This window comes from Mesoplodon bidens, assembly GCF_964165515.1.
Source record: "Mesoplodon bidens genome assembly, chromosome: 11".
Taxonomy (NCBI): domain Eukaryota; kingdom Metazoa; phylum Chordata; class Mammalia; order Artiodactyla; family Ziphiidae; genus Mesoplodon; species Mesoplodon bidens.
The window spans coordinates 64581575-64597760 of record NC_138167.1 but is presented as its reverse complement, the minus strand read 5'-3'; the positions used below and the strand labels follow the sequence as shown (position 1 = coordinate 64597760).

The 16186-nt window shown below is 45.9% G+C and overlaps 1 protein-coding gene across 1 annotated transcript in view; it reads left to right on the top strand.

Moving 5' to 3' along the window:
• SREBF2 (sterol regulatory element binding transcription factor 2) overlaps positions 1-16186 on the top strand; it is a 62175-nt gene that overhangs the window by 1178 nt on the left and 44811 nt on the right. The gene's annotated exons all lie outside the window — the stretch shown is intronic.

The window sequence follows — 16186 nt, the reverse complement described above, 5'->3', positions numbered from 1 at the left end:
CTCTTCTGATATTCTAGGCCCCAAACGCTTAAATTGTTTGACTTATTCCTTACTACAGTCCCTTGAGATAGATACTCTTTTTGCTCCCATTTTACAGGAGAGTGAGGCCTGAAGATGTTAACTTGTTTAAGGTCACTCATTTTAGATTGTCCAGAACCCATACTCTTAATCAGTAATTCAGGTGCGTTGTGCTCTTGAGTTTACAAAGTGCTTTCATGTCCAAGATCTCACTACAGCCTTGCAGGCAGGTATGATGACTACAGTCTGATTATACAGATGAGGAAACCGAGGCAGCAGAAGATTCTCTTCCAGGGGAAGAGATAGTGGCAACAGCTAATTGGAAAGAATCCGTTTCCCATTTTGCTTCTGTAACATTTCACCCCTTGGCCTGACTTTGCTTTCTGATTTTGGTCATCCAGGCAGTGTGGTAAGACCCTTAAATGACGCCCCAAGTCTAACTACAGACTTTTCCACTGAATGCTCAGAAATACAGAAATGTGTTGACAAATGGGGGAGGGAGGTTCTTGGAACTTAAGGGCAGCTAATGTGTTTTGAGTACTTACGTGCCAGGCACCGTGTTAAGCAGTCATTGCACATTAATGTTCTCAATCCTTAACAAGTTCCATCAGGTAGAGACTGCTTGTTATACTACATTCATCCCCTCTTCATAGATCCTGAAACTGAGGCTCAAGGCAGTTCATTAACTTACCCAAGGTTACACAGCCAGTAAGGAGCATGTCCAAGGCTGCCTACTAGCAACCTCACAGAAAGAAATTCATGTGCATTCCAAAACTGATTCTTATTTGTCTTAATTTGTAATGTGTTAAAGTACCTGGTGGTTAAGTATTAACCTTATCCCTATAGATTTCTGAGTAATATGTATGTTGTGGAAACTACCACAGTGGTTCCGTGGCTTCACAGGGCTCCATATTAGATTTGGGGGAAAATGGCTCCCTGTCTTCACTGGCCAACAAGTACTCAAGTGCGAGCTGTAGGAACATGAAAAGATAGGAAAGATAGAATTTTATGGCTTTGTGGAGCTTGAGATGAATAATAATAAAACTGTAGTGCTGAGTATAGAACAGCGCACAGCTATGCAGAGCAGTTAGTGAAAGTAAGCGTGGAGGGAGCTTGATAAAGGCTGACTTACCAGGAAGACCACACCAAGGAGATGGCCCTGGACCTGGGTCTTAGAGGAAAGAAGGGTTGGGTGGGCTGAAGGCCAGTGGTCTGCAGGCACAAATATCCCTGAAAACTTACCCATCCATCTCCCTCCAGAACGTCAGCCCCATGAAGGCCAGGGCCTTCATTTTGTTTCTTTCACATAGAATTAAATATTTGTGGGATGCCTGAATGGATCCAGGGACCTTGAGCTAGGCAGGATTCTAAGTTACACTCGACTCAGCCCTTGGTGTTGGGTTAGGTCAGAGCTGGCCAGCCCAGATTCTTCTAGGAGCTGGTTGGGTGAGGAAGAAGAGACGCTGTAGGTAGTGGGGGAGAGAGGGTATGTCCCACCTCGAGAGCGCATGCCAGCCTCTAGGAGGCAGCCATGTGGGTGTGAGCTGATGATCCTAAGAGGGTGATGGGATGGGGATAAGAAGTGGCCATTGTGCAAGGTGCTGGATGTGACAGGACATGGCCTCAGTGAAACTGGGCCCTGAAGGCAGAGCAGAGGTGGAATTCTAAGATCCCATTAAGGCTTTGACCCTGGGCATTGAGAGGGCTCAGAAGCCAGCAGGAAGAGCTGGTTTGGGGAGGTGATGAAAATTTGTCTTAAATGGACTGAAATTGAGGTGTTAGTAGGAAATGGGAGGCAGATAGGAGAAGGTTAAAACCGGGGATGGAGATTGAGGACTAGTCACCCACCCATATTGATGAGTTGAGTATAGAGGTGAGAGGAGAAGATGGAACCGGAGGGCAAATCAGGTGAGGGAAACGTAATAACCTAAGGGGAAGTGAGCTTTTTGAGGAGCAGTTAGTGGATGATGGAGACAGTGCTGCAGAAGACAGCAAGGGTGACAAGGCCGTGAAAGGGCTCATGGGACTTGGCAATTAGGAGATCCACCTTTGACACAGCAGTCAGATGAGGTGGTCCAAGGCCAGGTAAACCAGAACGAAGTCAGGAGTGAGTGGGTGGTGGACAAGTAGAGGCAGCTGTTCTCCGTGGAGAAGGTTCAAGAAACTTTTCGGTGAGCTAATTTACTTTTTGTCCTCATGGATTTGCCTATTCTGAACATTTCATATAAATGCAGTCATACAATACGTGGCCTTCTTCACTTAGCATAACGTTGAGGTTCATCCGTGTTGCAGCACGGTGTTCCCTTATATGGATACACCATGTTTTGTTTATCCATTCATCAGTTGTTGGACATTTAGGTTGTTTCCACTTTTTGGCTATTATAAATGAAGCTGCTGTGAGCATTCGGGTACAGGTTTTTCTATGGACATATGTTTTCTTTTCTCTTGGGTAGATCCTCTACGGTTTTTGTTGCTGTTTGTTTTTTCCTAGCGCTCATAGTAGCCCCATTTATTCACTTGCTTACTTTCCATGTTCCCGTAACTAATGCAGCCTTAAATCTTGTGACAGAAACTCAGTTTGGTGGTCAGTTCCTTTTATCGCCCTTGTTGGTGTCTCTCCTGGAGCCTTCCCTCTTTTGGCCCCATCTGATGCTTGTCTAGGTCTGCTGTTTCGCACTTATCCTGGGTCTACCCTTAACCATCACCCGGGGTCGGGGGCGATGTTGAAGGCCTTGTTCCCTAGTTCTTGTTTTTTTTTACTCCCTTGTTTTGTTGGAGCACATCCTCCAGTAGCTTCCTAAGGAAGTGTACTTTAGAGGTAAATTTGGGGGGCTTTACCTCTCTAAAAATATCTTTATTCTGACGTCTCCAATTTGATAGTTTGGGTGGGTTTAGAATTTTAGGTTGAAGGCATTGCCTCATTGTTTTCTAGCTTCCAGTAGTTGAGAAATCTGATACCATTTTGATTCCTGACCCTCTGTGTGTGACATGTTTTCTCTGAAAACTTGTGGGCTCTTTTCTTTGTCCTTGGTGCTCTGAACTCCACGATGATGTCCACTGATGGGCTGGGCTGTCAGTCACTGTCCCTGCTTGGTGGGCTCTGAAGGGCTCACAAAGTCAGATACCTACATTCATGCAGTCCTCCTGCTGGTAGCCCACCCTGTACCCTAGGCTGCAGAGTAACTTGCTGTTCCTGAGCCTTTGGGTGGCACCGTCTTGGGCCTCTGCTGGCTTCTCCCGGCAGTCAGTTCCATCTGGCATTGGGGAGGCGCTCTGTAAAGGTGTGTCTAACGCGGAAAGGAAGGCGCTTCAGGTTGAGGCGTTGGGTGGGCCCCTAGTCGAGGTGTCCACATCACTGGGAAGATTGGAGTGGCCAGCCTGTGTCGGGGAAGGTGTGGCCAGCACACCGCTGGCAGGAAGGCGAGGAGACGGGTAGAAACTGGCTTCATGTTTCTCCAGTGAGTCATACTTCGGAAAAACTGCTCAGTGAGGTGAAGCAGAGATCTACTTTTTACCCCTTTTTGAAGATGTAAGCTTTCTCTTGACACTAGAATATATATCACTGTTGTTAGTGTTTGGCTTGAAAGAGGTGCTGCTGCTTAGCTTATGTATTATCTACCAGTTATTAGTGCCTGGCCTCATCCGGTTCCATTTCGTGGGATGCATCTTCTAGGGTTGCTCAGACCACTGAACCAGTCTCCTGGGGTTTCTCCTTCTTCCTGGGTCTGTTTGGTGTCGCCCTTGACAAACATTGTTGCATTCACACCCAGGCCTTTGGTCCAATGTTCTTGAGCGCTGCCTACCTCTCATGTCAGTCTTTTCTGTCATTCTCATACTCAGCTCAGGTCTTGGCATTTTTTCTTGGCATTTTTAAAAAAGTGTATTTTTGCTCCTATATCGAATAGATCTTTTCTTTCCTCAATTTCATAATTTAAAAAAGAAGTTCTTAAGCAACTTTATTCACATGGCGCTCCCTGAATATCCAATTGTCTATCCTGCTGGATTCTTGTCTGAACTTTATTAACGTGCACATGAAATGTTACAGCCTTTTCACTTACAGGTTGCTGTATGTTGAAACAGTTGAGGTATAATTGCCTGTGATCCAGTGTAATTCATCTGAGGGGGCAAATACCTATGCATGTCCCTGTGGAACATTTGCATCATTTGCAGTTTTTCACTAACATAAGTACTGTTGCCCTGAACACAGACAAGCAGATCACTTTGGAGTTAGTTCGTTGGTGCGTGTTTCTCGTCAAGGACTCTTCAAGTGAAGAGCTGGGTGACAGCTCTGACACACTGCCAGCTGTAGCCCTTTCATTTTTTAAAACTTTTCCAGTGTTATAAATTACTGTGGTGATTGGAACTTACCACTTGGAAAATATTTTAATTTTTTCAAAAAGGTGATACATTCATATGGCAAAATAAAAAGTATGAAAGGGTACTGTGAAAAGTCTTGCCCCCAGCCCTGTCACCATCTGCTTAGGGCCCACAACCCCAAGTTATTAATTTTTTAGTTTCTTTTACATCCTTCAAAACTTAATGCAAATAGAAGCAAATAACAAGTATGGATGTTCATTTTTGCCCCCCTTTTTATTTTTCACAAATAGCATGCTATAAGCTGTGTTCTTCTGCAGCTTACCCTTTTTTTTTTCCACTTAACAATGTATCTTAGAGATCTTTCCAGTCTTTTTCACTGCTGCATGGTTTTCCATTGTATGGATGCACTGTAATTAATTCATCCAGTCCCTTTTTGATGGACATTTGAGGGTGTTTCCAGTCTCACTATGAAAAACATGCTGTGGCGAATAGCTGTGTAAATTCATCATTTCACACATGTACAGGTGTTGGAGCAGGATAAGTGACCAGAAGTGGGTTTGCTGTGTCAGGGTGGGGTGATGATATCTACACCATAGGTGCTGTAAGAGTCAAATGAGATAAAACATATGAAAGGAAGGGGCAGGAACTAACATTCTCTTCTGGCTCATTTGTGGTTTTGATAGATCCTGTCAAACTGCCCTCCGCACTGGATGTACCAGTTTACTCCCCCACTAGCTTCCGGCTAGAGTCTGGAACTCTAGTCCCTTATTCTGCCTGTCTCTTTGCCACATGTGTGCCAGTTAAGGGCTGATGCTGCCCCAGCCCTCCAACAATGCACACGTACAGACCCCTCTGTCCTGGCCTCCTGGTTCCTATACTTGAGACCACTGGACAGTCAGTGGGCAGCAGCCAACTTTCTGAGCAATCCCTTCCTGTGCCTCTGATGTTCCCTTTGCTTGCCCAGGACCCTAGTGGGTGCGACTGTTTTACTCCTCTGCTGCCTTTGGTTTCTTGCAATGATCCTTTGTCTGGTTTGCTTGCTCTCCATACTTTTAAAATTGCTCCTGAAGGTACAGCAGCAGTTCCTTATTTTCAGCCCTCTGCCTTGGGGGACTTGAAAAATGACTTCTTGCTTTACATTGTTTCAGTGGGACTCTCTTCTGTCTGGGTTCCTTTTCTTGGTGTCTTGGTGGCAGCCCTTGCTGCCCCAGAATTTCAGTGCATCCTCCACCCAAGCATAAAAATTCTTTGGGGCTCTCCATTCCTGTAAATAGTGTTCTGGAAGTTGCTTCCTTTCATTCTAATTCTCTTCAGACCACCTTTCACCAACATCTGCAGACGTTTTAGGAAATGCCCTTTTGTTATGAATAGCCTCATTTCTCACAATACTTTTCTTTGAACTTTTAAAAGTCAATTGTGGTAGTTTTTCTGAGCTAGTTGGGTGGGCTTTCTGTGATTATTTGTTGGGCAGGACTGAAATTGACTTGTGATTGCTGTTTTCCATTGTGTGATTCTTCTTACAGACATATACTGTATTTGATAATGAATATGGGACCGTTTCATCTTGATCCTACAGGTTTACTGTCATTTATCCTGAGGTGCATCAGTTCTCTAGGTGAAGGTGACTGTCTTATTCTTTATTAATTACTGACTGTCTCTGCAGTCACCGCTACTTTTCCATCCTTCATCAGGTTTTGAAATCACACTGTAGGCAGCACCCGCTGCGTGCCCAGTACCGTGTCTGGTTAGACCTGCAGTTAAGACCCTTACAGAGGGCCTGTTTTGTGCTGGGCTCTGGGTACAGCACTAGCAGGGTAAGCAAGGTCCCTATCCTCGCACAGTGTGTATGACCCTTTACCTACATTGTCTTTTGCTCTTAATTTTTTCTTCAAGTCCACGGTGTGTTACAGATGAAGAAACTGAGACCCAGATCACAACTAGTAAGTCATAAAATGGTGACCTCGGTCCACACGAGTCCAACTCCAAAACCCATGTACTTTTCCTCTACTCCGTGCCAAATCCCCATCTGATGTAGCGGGCTTCAGAGTTGTGAACACAAGGTGGAGTGGTGGGCTGAGGCTGGAGAGACCCAGGATCCTCTGCTCAGGTACACATTCAGACCACATGTGTTTATCAGGAAGGGTCTGCCCTGTGCTGGGCGCTTCAAGTGACTTCCCCTGGGTCCTGCAGCACTTCTCTAAGCCTTAGTTTCTGCTGTGGGGTGGGGAGTGGGGATGTCTGCATCACAGGTGTTGTAAGACTTGAGTGAGCTACAGCACATAAAAGGAAGAAGGCAGAAAATAACATTCTCTTTGACTCTGAGAATGAATGAGGAACTACAATTTGCAAGTTGACTCTTAGGACCAAAGGCCCTTTTTTAGAATACAGTTTTGGAATGTTTGTTCTTTTCCTTTTGAAAGGGCTTTCGTTGGGTGGTAGATGGGGCACAAAGGAGCAGTCACAGAACAGGGTAAAGTGTTCCACTTCTGGACCACAAGCCTCGAGGGTTAAACTTTGTTGACATGATGGAATTTTTTAAAGAGTAGCAGATCCCAGAGCCTGGGCCTCAAAGTAAGGCTCTCTGGGGAACCTCTGTTTAGAAACTAATCCTAAACCATTGAAGGTCTTGGAAACTGGAAAACAGAACTCTTTCTGCATCTCTCAGGCCTTTGGAATTGCTAATGAATACATGTCTAAATGCCCCTTACAATCTGGCTTCTGCATCTGGTCTGTTGGGTTCAGGGTCTAGTTTGGAACAGTGATGAAACTCCTCCAGCTGCTGAACCAGATGTGGAACTGCCTTGTTAAACTGGTGTCTTCTTGGCTCAGGCCCTCACCATCCCATAGCAACAAGTGGAAATAATGCTTCTTCCTAAGTGTGAACATTCCTACGAGGCCTTACACTTTACAGAAGTCCTTCTGATACATTTGTCTTCCTAACAGTGCTGTGAGGCGCTTGATTTTTATATCCATTTATATCCATTTTGCAGATGAAGACATAGGGACAGATAAAATGATTTGCCCAAGGCTTACTGGGCTCATGAAGTGGAGTCAGGAGTTGAACTTGGGCCTTCTGACATGGGCTCCTGTACTCCTCCCTGCCCTGTGGGAATGAGGTGGGAGATGCCCTGACTCAGGAAGCCTGTCTAGGAGCACCTGTTTTGGTCAGAAGTTGTTTTAAAATTTAATTTAAAAAATTTTGTTCATTCCAGTTCAGTGTGAGTATCCACTACATTCGCAGTACATCACTAGACTCTGGGGTGTTAGAGATGAATGAAACAGTCCCAACTTTCACGGAGCTGACATCTAAGCAGCCAGTCAGAATACAAAGCAAAATGCAGAAGAGGCCAGAACAGAGAAATAAACTCCAAGTTTTTGGAGCACTAAGGAAGGGAAGTAGGAAAATCTTCACAGAGACTTTGGCATTTGAGCTGAGTTGTGAAGGGTGAGTGAACAGCATATTAGAAAGGAGAATTTGGAAAGGCAAGATGTTCATTTTGACAGAGCTGGACCAAAGTTGGGAATAATTTGGCATGTTCTGGGCATATGTGATTCAGTGTGGCCATAGTACAGTGTAGAACAGAGGGTCTCAAACTTTAATGTGCCTAAGAGCCCCACCAGGGTACAGACACTTTGAAAGGCTTGACCACCGTGCTCGGGTGATTTGCAGGCTATACTCTTGATGACTGTTGTTTGTTGTCTTCCTCAAACACAGCTTTGATCAGGTCCCTCTCCTGCTTCAGTGTATCCTGTGTCAGTCAGGAGGCTTGGTGGTAAGCAGTGGAAGCGACCTCTGGCTAGCTCAAACAGAAAAGGAGTTTATTGGAAGCATGGTACATGGACTGATCAGAAAACCTGGAGAGTCAGACTTGGAACATGGGCTAGAGCCAAGGGCAGCTCAGCAGCAGAGTCCAGCTGAGGATAGCCTGGAGCAACCTGTTTAGGACTGCGCTGCCTCAGTGACCTCTGCTTTGTCTCTGCTTCCTGGGGTCATTCCTGCAAGAGTCATGTTCCTGGTGGGATCATGCATTCATCAGAGCCGACTGGCAGGAAGCCTTACCACCCAGACCACCCGGTGGGCATCCTCCAAAAGGAAGATCAGGGTGCTGATGGGAGGGTCGGGTTGAAGGATGACAGACAAAACAAAAGTCACAGATGTCCTCTCTGTTTTCCGTGCTGCGCCGTAGGGCGCCGTTGAGGCCTTTCACAACTTAAGTGTAAGCGGCTCCACCTCTCCGCTCTGTTCCCCGTGCTGTCCGCTGTACCTCCTTCCAGGACATTTCCTGGTGCTGTGGTTTTGCTCAGATTGTTTCCTTTGCCTGTAATACGTGTCCCTCTCTCTAACTCATTAAAGTCTCTTCACCCTTCTAGGCTCCACTTTCACTGCCTGCCAGGATGGGTCAGAGCTCTCTCTCTGCCCTCTGATAGCCCTTTCTTTGTAAGGCACCTGTCTGTTCTCGCCCTTGTCATAGTTTGTGGAGTTGGTTGGATTTCTCTGTCTTCCCTGTGAGGATGGGGGGTGGGAAGGGAAACAACACTTCGGAGCCCTTCTATGCTGGGTCCCACTCCCGGCACTGCAGTGCACAGTTGTATGCGCGTGCTGGGTGGCTGTTTGTAGCATGATTTAATAACCTGCTTTGCAAGTAGTATTTTTGTCCTTAGTCTGAGGGAGATTTGGGGGTGTGGTAATGAATGGAAGGGTACGTTGGTGAGTCGTTGGGGGTCTTTCACTTTTGCCTGAGTGCTTTAAGGACTGAAAAAGGTTGAGATCCCCAGCTCTGGAGACTCTACCCCCAGGAGGACAGTTCAGGTGAAGAAGTGGCTTTTGCCAGACTTTGTGGACACTCGGTCACCTGGCATTGTGCGCCGCCAGGCCCTCGAACAGGATTGTGTGGGAGCGCTCCCTGGAGTCTTACTCTCTGTCTGTTGCTCAACTTTTAGTCTCCTGTTCCGGGAGAGTGAAAGAGAGGACAGTGCGATGCGGGTGGGAGCAGACGAAGAGCTGGGCGCTGCAGCACACCTGGGGTGACACTCCTTCCCTTGCCCGCTGGGGGTGTTCGTTCTCATTCGAGAACCGGGCTCTTACTGAGCATCTGTCTGATGCCAGGCTCTGTCTGGTCACGTCTATGCAATAATAGAAACGAAGCACCTGTCCAGTATGGTGGCTAAGCGCTTGACTCTAAATCCCAGCTCTGCCACCTGCTGACTGCGTGACATTAGACAAGTTACTTGGTTGAGAATCTGCCTGCTCATGCAGGGGACATGGGTTCGAGCCCTGGTCCAGGAAGATCCCACATGCCGCGGAGCAACTAGGCCCGTGAACCACAACTACTGAGCCTGCGCGTCTGGAGCCTGTGCTCCGCAACGAGAGGCCGCGATAGTGAGAGGCCCGCGCACCGCGATGAAGAGTGGCCCCCGCTTGCCACAACTAGAGAAAGCCCTCACACAGAAACGAAGACCCGACGCAGCAAAAATAAATAAATTAATTAATAAGCTCCTACCCCCAACATCTAAAAACAAACAAAAAAAACTATTAAAAGAAAAAGTCCTGAGTTTAAAAAAAAAAAAAAAAGACAAGTTACTTTAGCTCTCTGTGCCTCATCTTCCTTGTGTGTCAAGTGGAGGTGATAATGGCATCCATCTCAGTGTTGTGGAGATTAAGTGATGAAATCTGTGTGAAGTGCTTCATGTAATTGCTGACACATGGTAAGAGCTCAGGAAACATGAACGATTACTATTTTTTTTATTACTGCTAGTAATTGGCTTGAGTTTTTTCTTCTTAATTGTTGTTCTCAAAGTCTGTTCTTGACCTCTTTCTAAAAGCAAGCATTTCAAAGTAATAAATGGAATAAGATGGACAGCCTTTCAAACGGGGAGTGTCAACAAATCTGATGCCTTTAATTTGGTGTTGGGTAAGGGCTGGAGGCCTGGGTTCCCGGCCAGGACACAGGATGGGACTGTCGCATGAGTGGGGACATTCTAGAGCCCAGTTGCTGTGAGGTGGGGCAGCCCCAGGGGTAGAGGGACTCCTGAGAGGAAGCCCCCCAGTGTGCTTGTTGGGGCGACTTCTGGAGCAGGGTGCCTGCAAAAAGAGCACCGGGCCTGGGCGAGGGGGGAGGAGGCTCCTGCCCCAGCCTCCCGCTCGCTGACTCACCTGCCTCGCACCCCGTCTTTGGACTTGGACTTGGACTTGTTTCTTCCTGTGTAACAAGCCCCACCACCATCACCACTTTCAGGCACTTCTGTGCCAGGCACTGTTCTAAGTGCTGTACACAGAGTAACTCACTTAAAAGAGGGCTTGAAGCTACCTCACGGGGTGATTTGAATTGTATACCACGATGTGTGGAACTGCTAGCAAGGTGTTAAAAGCAGAAACAACTGGGGACTTCCCCGGCGGTCCGGTGGTTAAGACTCCGTCCTTCTAATACACGGGGCTCAGGTTCAATCCCTAGTCAGGGAACTAAGATCCCGCATGCCATGTGGCACGACTTACAACTGGGTGACACTGCTAATGAAGTTCTTTTCTAGTAAAGAAAAAGAAATCACATTTAAACTTTGTCTATAAATACACCCATACTCACACACAAACATGAGATAAATCACAGTAAAAATCAACAACAGAAGCTTTTTAAGCAACATACTCCCAACAGGGTCCTCTTGCGTCACGCGCCGTTTTTCATCCCAACCCTCAGCAGCTGGCCCTGGCAAGTGTTTACACGGGGCTTCTTTGCCAGAACATGTGCCTCTTGAAGGTGTTCAGTTTTGTGTCTGGCACACGGTTGGCTAAGTTAATGTTTGTTGAAGGCATGTCTTAAGGGATGTGTCTTCATTGATTTGTTATTTATTTGAAGAAAGAGAGGTGTTCTAGAAAGGAACATCTCGTCAAGGCAGAGGGTCTCATTTGGAGAATAATTTAATAATTTGGGAGGAAGGTATACTTGCGAAATGCAGTCAGGCAAAAACCTCTCTCCTCTCCTCCCCCGTGAGTCAGTTACATGGGTGTTGCCCTGAGATGAATCTTCTTCCATTAACATTGAACTTCATATTGAGAGTAATGAGATGGATTACATTAAGTGCCCCCCTCCACACACAGCCAGATTCCCCGTACGTTACTGTCACTCCAGGTCTGTCTTGCATCTTTCTCCCAAGTTGTAAAATCCAAGAAATATTTGTTTTGTAGGGGGAAATAGAGTGCATAGAGGGGAGACTCAGACAAACCTAAATAAGATATAAATTCAGATCTCAGCTCAGCCACTTTGTAGCTTACGTGAGAGGCTTGTGAAAGTAGTTTAACTTCTCTGAACCTTCTTTTCCTCACTTGTAAAGTAGAATAATACTAGCATCTGGGTTTGTGTAAAGTACTAAGTAGGTATCAGTGGTAGCTACTATCATGTTCACATAGAATCAATATGAAATTAACTTAATTTTAGTCATAACCACCTTCTGTGCATTTAAATAAAATATGAACTATAAATTTGATTTCTAATTAGAAAATAAGTTTTATTAGCTTTGTCACTGAGTTGTTTTTGCTTTTAAACATCAGTAATGTGACCATTGGCTTTTATTCAGAGGTTAAATTGGAATCTAACCTGGAGATGTCCCTTTTTCAAATGTTATGATAAAAAAGAAACTATGAAAAAGTCAAATACATTTTATTATGTGCTGGACATATTTCTGTATATTAATATGCATCCATTGGAGTTTGGATTATTCCCATATTTATAAGTAAAGAAGCAGTCTCAGGGAGAGTAATGAATTTTCCAAAGGCAGCACAACAATGACATTACTAGATTCACAACCCAGTGCTGCTGATTCCACAGCCAGTTCTCTTTGAATTTAAACTTGGGAATCCCCATGCTGTTTGGCCTTCCAGTTAAGTCTTGGTTTACCTTTTTGACCTCCTGCTTTTCTACTTTAATATGATTCTTTGCCACACTTCCTTCACACAGTCCCTAAGAGGTAGGTGGCCTGTTTCCCAGTTTTCATATATAACCAGAACTTTTAATTGATTTTCAGAAGAGTCTCTCCCGCAGTTGATGAAGTTATCCTAGTTTTTGTTTTAGCTACTTTGATATTCTCCTCTCAAGTCAGAATTCAGCCCTAAGTTTTGGTTCAGAATGAGTCTTAATGAGCTCATGATGTCTGGGGACTCTGGGCAGGTCAGCAGCCCCTGTACAAACCAGAGTGAGCAGCTGCTGAGCCGCAGGGCTCCCCTTCCTAGAGCATTCTTGGACAACTCGCTGTGGCCTTTCCTTCTTTAATAAGGAGAAAGACCAAGTTCATTATCATGAGCTGCAGATCCCTTCATGATTTGGTCCTGACTACCTGCCCAGCCTGGTGCACTCCAGCTGCCCATCATGCTGCTCAGGCCTGCAAGCCTTGGCTTATGGGTGTCCCTGGGCCTGGAATTCACCTTGCATCCTGATCCGCCTTCAGTCCAGCTTCTTCAGGAGGCTGCTCGACCTGCTGGAGTCAGTGGTTTTCTGGTATCCCCTCTGTCCTCCTCGTCTGCTGTGACAGTCACCACAGACCAGATTTGTCACTTTCACAAACTCCTTGTGGCCAAGGGGTGTTTTATCATCTCTGTGGGTCAGCACACAGTAGGTGTTCAACACATTTAAAACCTCTTGTATTTACATACCTACTTCACCAAAAGTGGAAGCTTTGCAGAAATTGCATAAATTTGTCCAGATTTTCCAGGGTAATCCAAATTTCAAAAATATCTTGTCCCATTGTGAGGCGGTGTCCCTTTCAGTTTTGGTTCAGAAAGCATGTTTGCCATTTTTATAGATTGCATGAAGGTTGCATTTGAGGGCATCTCAGTGAATCGATGCCAATTTTTTTTTTTTTTTTTTTTTTTGCTGTACGCGGGCCTCTCACTGTTGTGGCTTCTCCTGTTGCGGAGCACAGGCTCTGGACGCGCAGGCTCAGCGGCCATGGCTCACGGGCCCAGCCACTCCGTGGCATGTGGGATCTTCCCGGACCGGGGCACGAACCCGCTTCCCCTTCATCAGCAGGTGGACTCTCAACCACTGTACCACTAGGCAAGCCCGATGCCAATTTTTTAAACTACCAGAGTGCTTTAGTGCCTGGAGAGGTACAGGGGAGTGGAAGATTTTGTCTAGGTGCTTGTAGAACACAAGATATAAGAAAAGCATTAAAAGGCTTCCCTGGTGGCACACTGGTTGAGAATCCGCCTGCCAAGGCAGGGGACACGGGTTCGAGCCCTGCTCTGGGAAGATCCCACATGCCACGGAGCAACTAAGCCCGTGTGCCACAACTACTGAGCCTGCGCTCTAGAGCCCACAAGCCATAACTACTGAGCCCACGTGCCGCAACTACTGAAGCCTGCTTGCCTAGAGCCCGTGCTCTGCCACAAGAGAAGCCACCACAATGAGAAGCCCGTGCACCACAATGAAGAGTAGCCCCCGCTCTCGCAACTAGAGGAAGCCCGCGTGCAGCAACGAAGACACAATGCAGCCAAAAATAAATAAATTAATTAATAAATTTTAAAAAAAGAAAAGCATTAAAAAACATATCTTACTGTATGTAATATGGCAAAATAAAAATTTTTAAGGTTAAAAACATACTCATACTAATATATCATCAGCACATACCAAAGATTTATTAACATTGAGAAAACCAGCAGGATGACCAGGCTGGAGTCAAGGGGAATGCAAGAAACTGATATGTACATAGTTGGAAAGAGATAAGATTGCAAATTTAGATGCATAACTGGTTAATGTCCTACAGGGCAATAAAAACAAAGCTTTCAAGGTTATTTTTTTTACCAGAGAGAAATCACTTGCAACTTGTTTATTTTCCACATGAGAACATCTAATTTTACAGATTGTGTGCCTAATCAGTAGTAAATAGGAAGTCAGACAACTTTATGTTTCCGTAGAGCATCAGATGACCTTTAAAGCATTGTCTAAACCAGAGTTTAGATAATGCTCTGGTATGACTTTAAAGAGAACTGTACTTTCTTTTTTTTTTGGCTGTGTTGGGTCTTAATTGCTGTGCTGGGGCTTCCTCTAGTTGCGGCGAGCGGGGGCTACTCTTGGTTGCGGTGCACGGGCTTCTCATTGCGGTGGCTTCTCTTGTTGTGGAGCACGGGCTCTAGGCGCGTGGGCTTCAGTAGTTGTGGTGCACGGGCTTAGTTGCTCCGCAACATGTGGGATCTTCCCGGACCAGGGCTTGAACCCGTGTCCCCTCCATTGGCAGGCGGATCCTTAACCACTGTGCCACCGGGGGAGCCCAGAACTGTACTTTTTTTAATTTCCCACATTTTCAAGTTTTAGACTTTTTTTTTTAACAAATAAATCACAGTTGGGTTCAAGAGCTAAAAGATGGCTGGATCTGAGGTAGAAAAGAGTCCTTGGTGAAAGAAATTGTAAGTCATTTTGAAATGGAATTGTGCAGTTAAAGGAAGAGGGCTGTAACAAGCAGAAAGGGTAAGGCACCCCTCCCCCACCCCGCAAAGGCCTGTGCCAAAAAGGAAGGGAGTGGGTATTTTTCCAGGCTGGATGATGAGCTAAGGTGAGTGGGAAGTGAAATCCCCTGGAGTAGGAGGGAGCTATTGGTAGGAAGCTATGAAGCTCATGTTCAAGAAGTTTGATTTGCTTTGAAAGACTATTGGACCAACAAGATACTCAAAGAAGACGATTGTCACTGGGTTGAAGGCTGCGGTTGAAATCAAGGTAGGGTATGGAAGTGGAGCAAAGAGATAACAACTCTGTGACACTACGGAAGGAGACCTGCCAGGGATTCATAGCGAACTCACGGCAGCGGAAAGAAGAAAGAGCAATTGAAGGTAGTGCGGAAGGTCACTCTCTTCTGATTGAAACTCAAGAGCTGGCCCGGGTCTCCTGCTGTGTCGGACCAGAGAAGCCAGGACCGGCCAGCTGAGCTGGGGCCCTCTGGGGCTGCCCCTGATACCCAGCCTGGGCGGGTGGCGAGAGAGCCAGACAGAGCAGACCAGAGGCCATTTGAGAATGACTTGGCTTCTCTTTGTGTTTTCTTTTTCTCTTAATTTTCAAATATTTTATTTTATTATGTAATACTTGATATGTGCAAAGGAATATATGACACATTTGTGTGTGTTGTGGAGCACAAGCATTTAAGAACCCCACCTCCCCACCCAATTTCCCTTTGTGGTTTCTTTGCCAGTCAAAAGAGTTCAGTCATCCCTCGCTTAAAATATAGGATGCCCAGGTCCCTAGTTTGTCATCCTGTGTCATTCGGTGCCTCCTTCAGACTCCCTTTCCCCAAGATGGTGACCCAGAATTCCCTTGAAGTACACAGTTCTGTCCCTGTGCTCTGAGCTTCTTACCAAATGGATGTGCCTCCTGGTGTTTGAGTGGAACAATTTTAAGGCAGCAGTTTGCCTGCTGTAACTGTCCCTCTGTTCCTTCTGTTATTGCTTGCATTTCAGGGCTTCTGGGTTGAAGGGTGTGGTTGACAGCCCAGCTCCTTACCTGCCCCTCTGGGTGACTTGAATGGGGATAACTGATGTTTTAGGTCCTGGGAAAGCAGTGGTGATCACAAACAGCAAAATGGTGGAAAAAGGAAGAGTTATCTTACCATTGACCCTCAGGCTTGATATGGGTCTGCATTTTATTTTATTATTTTTAATTTTAAGATTCTTTAATTATTAGAAAAAAATCATCTAGGAGGGGGAGACAGGATCGTCAGCTTGAAAGCAGGATACTTGTTGCTCAAGAAGGATTCTTGCTGGGTATTAGATTTGTGTTTACCTCCCTATCCCCCACTGGTTATGGTCCATCTCACTCCCAACAGCCTTACACATCACACACCAGGCTTCTGTGTTCTTAGGTTTGTTGGGCAGACC